The sequence below is a fragment of the Bos taurus genome, chromosome 3 (assembly GCF_002263795.3).
Source record: "Bos taurus isolate L1 Dominette 01449 registration number 42190680 breed Hereford chromosome 3, ARS-UCD2.0, whole genome shotgun sequence".
In the NCBI taxonomy this organism is placed as follows: domain Eukaryota; kingdom Metazoa; phylum Chordata; class Mammalia; order Artiodactyla; family Bovidae; genus Bos; species Bos taurus.
In genome coordinates, this window is record NC_037330.1 from 110,920,859 (window position 1) to 110,926,962 (window position 6,104).

Sequence of the window (6,104 nt, forward strand, 5' to 3'; positions counted from 1 at the left end):
GATCTATCCTCTTTTGGGAGGTTAGGAGTTCCCTTTTGGATGATCAACAGGAAGTTGGAAACGTGAATCTAGCACTCAGGGGAGTGGTTAGGTGTGAACCTATAAATGTGAGAGTCATCAGTCTAGAGATGATTTTATGGATGTTTCTGGACAAGATCACAGAGTAGATAGAGGAGAAAAGAGGGTGGAGAACTGGGCCCTGGGGCATTTTGCGTTTAGAGATCAGCAAGAACAATTAGTGAAATCAAGAAAGACCCATCATCGAGCTGGGAAGAGGTCAGGAGAGGGTGCTGCCTGGGAGCCAAGGGGAGATGGTGTTTAAGGAGGGAGCTCTCCGTGGCCAAGTGTTGCTGAGGGAGCAAGATCAGGAGGACCAGTGGATTTGGCAACAGTGTTGGCCATTCATGATCTTGATAAGAGCAGTCCTCATAGAAATAGCTAAAGTGATGAGGAAGTGGAGATGTCAAGTGCAGACAACTTTTAGAGGATTTTGTTTTTTTGTAAGTGGGGTAGTAGCTGGAGAAGGATATTTTAAAAAAAGAGAGAGGGAAATGTTATAAGATATATTTACAGAGAAGGAATAGTGAGGCAATAGCTGTGGAACACAGTCGGGGGTAGGGGTGGGTGATAGGCGACGGGGGACAGTGCCCACGTGCAGCAGGGGCTACCAGGAGCACGATGCTTCATCCATGTTAAGGGGAGAAGGCGGACTTGGTGGACGGGGATGAGCCAGTGCTTGCCTACTGCTTCTATTGCCCATTGGCATAGGATGCCTGGCTCTCTGCTGAAATGGGGGATTAAGAGAATGGGGGCTCGAGGTTTGGGCAAAGAGAGGTATGATAAGGTCATCTTGGAGAATAGGGTTAAAGTTTTAGGGAAATGCAGAATTTCTTAGACATGTGGAGTGCCCACTTGAGCTTTGTGGCCAGAAGTTGCGCCTGAAACCAGGCAGTCCAGTGGTATTATTCTCCAGATATTCTGGAACAGGGGCCACCCGGAGAATTTAACTGGAGTTAGGAGGGAAGGTGGGGATGTGAAGGGGGTGATGGATATTGAGATAGTGGGGTTATTGACCAGTAGATGTGGCAGAAAGATTGCTGGAGGGGGACAAGAGAGAGGAGACAGTGCAGTTCTCATTACAAATGGGGTCTAGGCTATGAGCACGCATGTGGTGAGGTTTGACAGGTGGAGGAAAAAAGATTGTTGGAAACAAGGAAGTCCAGAAAGTGAGCGGTCAAGGTTTTGGGTGTGAACAATAATAAGTGTCTTAGCAGTGAGCCAGGATGTAATATGGTCAGTGAATGAGAGGGGGCGACCAGACATCTTATTTGCATTTCAAACTCGACATATCTGAAACAGAAGTTATCAGCATTGTCCGCACACCTACTCCTGCGCTCGGTAAGTGGCACCACCACCCAGAACCAGAAACTTGGGTGTCACTTTGATTCCGCTCTCTTCCTGATCCCCACACCCAACCAAGTCACCACATCGTTTTGATTCTGTCTCATAAGCATTTCTTTGATCCAGCTGTTTCTTTCCATCACCCTGTGCACACCCTGGTTGAGGCCACTGCTCTCTCTCACTTGGACTATTGCATCAGGCTTCAAACAGAGAGCCCTGCCCTGGCCCCTCCGCACTGTGACCAGACCCTGTAAATTAGATCACATGTGCAAAGTCTCCCTAGTAACTTTTCATTGTTTTAAGGATAAAGTTTGAAATCATTAACAAAGACTGCTAGAGAAAGCGCTGCACGTCCAGCCGCTGTCTACTTCAGCCTGACGCCTACTATGAGCCCGCTTGCCTGAATCCAGCCCACCTGGGTTCCTTCTGATCCTTGGCATGAAGTTTGATCTCTGTGCTAGGCTTTCATATACTCTCCCCTCTGCCTGGAATCCCTTCCTCTCTGTGTTTGGCAAAATCTTCTTCTTTCTCTAGGTCAGTTTAAGAAGTCCCGGGGAAGCTTTTCCTGGGTGCCTGAATTCCCCTCCCTCTTCCCCAGCCACTGCTGGCCCCGCCCCCTACCCGCGGCTTCCGGGCATGTCAGGAGTTCATTAGCCATCCTCTTCATAGCACGTAAGCTCCATGAGGTCAGGGACTGTTGCCTGATTCTTCCCAGAGAAATCCTGTGCACCTGACTGAAGTGAACAGTCAATAGTTACCGACCTGAACTGGATGGGAGATTCTAGAGCTGGAGCAGTTCTGGGGGAAGCCAGGACCGCATTGCGGTCCTGTGAGCGGCTGGCTAAATGCAGTGGAGGAGGAGGTCCGGGGCCACGAGGCTGGCTTGGAATAAAAAGGGCAGAGTGACACACGAGTGGTCCCTGCGGCCGTGGGCCGTGAGAGAATACCAGAAGGTCACAGTCACGTGCTCCAGTCTTTAGTGAACGAGAGTAGGTGCAGCTGTGGGGGTGGGCAGAAGGTGGAGGAGAAAGATGGCAGGACCAAAGGGAGGGAAGAGTTTTCAGGAACATGGCGCTGGAAGGACAGAGAATGATGGCTTCTGGCTGGTCAGGTGGTGTCTCGTCTCCACCGGGCTCAGTGGCTTGGGACTTAAAGACCTCTGGGAAGAGCGCCCATGAGAAGGCCTGGTGTGGGGTTAGTCAAGGTTCTATGATGCTCTTGCCCTGTGTTGGACCTGGAAGCTTCTGGAGTAAGGAGCCTGGAGTGTCACAGGGAGTTGTCTATGGCGGGTCTGCGGGTCTACATGCGGGAGCTGCCTTGGGCTGAGCAGTGTGGGGCCGTCTGGTTCTGAGCTGGTTGAGACGGCCGCCCTGTTCTCTGCAGTTGGGTGGTCACAGCTCTGGTCTGGCTTGGTGGTGGGGGCCATCATGTTTCCTGGGGTCGGGTGGTCAGTGGATGGTTTTGGTGCCCCGCCCACACTCTCATTCCTGGGGGACATCCACTCATGGCTTATAGCTGCCCCCAGAGAACTGACCTTGACCGAGTGGGACCCATCAACCCTTCCCCACCAGCCCTCCTGCTTGGGGAAGCCTGAAACCAATGACTGACAGCTATGGGAGTTCCAAAATCAGATGCTCTTTACTCTGGGGGCACAATTCTGTGATGGGATTTACGATCCAAAGGTCCCCTCATGCCATGGGGCTCAGGCCAAGGCTGAGTTTCCCAGAACACATACCCTGCACGGCTCCGCCCTCTCACTCTCCTGCTTCCTTTGTTCTTCCTCACCCGCACACAAACTCCTGCCACTGGCCCTGCTTCCAGGGACCCTGACCTAAGACGGGGGTAACTCTCTGATCTTGTCCCATAATCAGGGGTAGGCGTGGAGGTTCTCCAAGGGTCATGGGGGACCTAGCCCCCCATAGATTCGGCTCATCCTTTTGGACTTGGAAGTTCCTGTCTCCTCTCCAGGCCAAAGTTTCCTCACCTATAAAAACCTTTAGGCTGAGGGAAGGAATGGGGTAGGCTGAACTGGGAGATTGGCAAATATACCCTGCTGCTGCTGCTGCTAAGTCACTTCAGTTGTGTCCGACTCTGTGCGACCCCATAGACAGCAGCCCACCAGGCTGCCCCGTCCCTGGGATTCTCCAGGCAAGAACACTGGAGTGGGTTGCCATTTCCTTCTCCAATGCATGAAAGGGAAAAGTGAAAGTGAAGTTGCTCAGTCGTGTCCGATTCTCAGTGACTCCATGAACTGCAGTCTACCGGGCTCCTCCATCCATGGGATTTTCCAGGCAAGAATACTGGAGTGGGGTGCCATTGCCTTCTCTGAAATATACACTACTATCTAATGAGAATCTACTATATATCACAGGAAACTGTACTCACTACTGTGGTGATCTAAATGGGAAGGAAATCCAAAAAGAGGGGATATATTAATATGTATACATATAACTGGTTTACTTTGCTCTACAGTAGAAACTAACACAGCATTGTAAAGCAACTATACGCCAATAAAAATTAATTAAGGAAAAAGGATATGGAACCAATCTTCCATGGATATCAAGGGATGGCTGTATAAACTGTACCCCTAAGGATGTCTTGAATTCATTTAATTATGGTATCCTTATTATTTCTTTGTCCTAAATGTTCCTAGACTGCTTTTAAAATATGTTCTCAAAAAGAGTTACACTTAAAAACAACAACAGCAAACTTTCAGTTCAGTTCAGTCGCTCAATTGTTTTCGACTCTTTGCAACCCCATGGACTGCAGGACGCCAGGGTTCCCTGTCCATCACCAACTCTCGAAGCTTGGTCAAACTCATATCCTTGGAGTCCGTGATACCATCCAACCATCTCATCCCCTGTCATCCCCTTCTCCTACCTTCAATCTTTCCCAGTATCAGGGTCTTTTCCAATGAGTCAGTTCTTTACATCAGGTGGCCAAAATATGTTGTAGGCTGGATTAATTAAAACACCACCAACAAAACACACAAACAAGGAAACACTTTGCTGAACTCCCTGGGCCAGTTGTGGTGGAGGATTCAGATTCAGATAAATGCGACATGGTCCCTTGTGTCAAGCAGCTCATAGACCATTTAGTCATTTAACAAACATCTATTGAAGGCAGCTGGGGAGCTGGGCGACTCAGCATCCTATGTGTAAAGGGCTCACAGACGGATGGGGAGAATGGACCCCTCTAGTTTGGGTAGAGTGGCCGGCACACGGAGGAGGTCAAGGCTGTCTGGGGTTTGAGGAAGTGTCCCAGAGGAGGGAGGAAGCGCATTCCAGGCCAAGGGAACAGCATGTCTGAAGGCTGGAGGCACGACCCAGCGTGACGTGTCTGGTTGAGGATCCTCAAGCCCTTTGGTATGTTATTGGTGGTACCAGGAGAAAGGGGGCTTCCCTGGTGGCTCAGACAGTGAAGAATCTGCCTGCTATGCTGGAGACCCGGGTTTGATCCCTGTGTCAGGAAGATCCCCTGGAGAAGGGAATCGCTACTCACTCCAGTATTCTTGCCTGGAGAATTCCATGGAGAGAGGAGCTTGGTGGGCTACAGTTCATGGGATCACAAAGAGTCGGACACAACTGAGTGAGTAAGACTTTCACTTTTCAGGAGAGAGGAGAGGGTGTTGTGAGGCTGGGGAGGTCAACAGGGCCTGGTGGAGGGCAGTGGGGACGGTGGTCGTAGTGGAGGGACTTTCACAGCCGGAGGAGTGTTGTTGTCAGATTTGTACACAGCCACTCTGTCCTTGTAAAGGAGGGCAGGGGGAGAGGCCCAGTGGGAGGGATATGGCTATGGGGTGGGAGAGGAGAGGCAGACTCGGGAAACTTTCAGGGGCTGAAATTAGTGGGATTCTGTGCCACACTGAGATGTGGGCCTTGAGGGGCTGGGAGGTGGGGAGGGGCGGAGGATGCCACCAGACCCGTTCCTGGCTCGGACAACTGGGTGGGTGGCAGTGTTGTTTATGGTGGGGTGTTAGGGGGTGGGTGGGCGGTGATGCTTGAGGAGAGCAGGTTTGGGGAAAGATGACATGGTAAGCTTAGGGGTTGCTGAATGGGAGGTGCCTGGGGGTCTCCCAGAGGGTTGTCCCATGAGTCAGACTGGTGTGGGTGCTGGGACTCGAGCTAGTCCAGCTCATTGCAGGAGCTGTTGAGATCTGAGTGGTGTGTGTAGGGTGGAAGGATTGTGTATTCAGTAAAGAGAAGTCCCTCAGCCTTAAGGATCTGTGAAGAACCTGTCAGCTTGGAGGCGCTCCATGGGTCCTGGCCCGTGGGGATGGGCCTCTTAAACACACAGGCAGACGCCCCATCCCGGACTCCCTCTCAGCGCTGTCCCACCCACACCAGGCCTTCCCCCTCATCCTTTGAAGGACTCACCCCTGGGTACCTGTGCTGGGCAGGGTTAGAGAGGCCTGGATGGGGGAGCCATGGGCACTTAGCTGAGGGGCACCAACTCTTACTGGCACAGGGTCTCCTAGGATCTCTCCTCCTGCTTTGACCAGCTGGTTGCAGAGTCCAGAGACCACTGGATCAACCTCTGGGCTTCCCACCACCTCGTGGGGGCATGCTCTATGGAGTGTGTGGTGGGAGTGTGTGTGTGTGGGTGTGGGTGTGGGTGTGTGTGTGATGGGTAAACCTGGATCTGAGGTTCCAGGACTCAGATGCCCACTGAGTGGTCTTGGCCGCCTCTCCAAGGTCCATCGT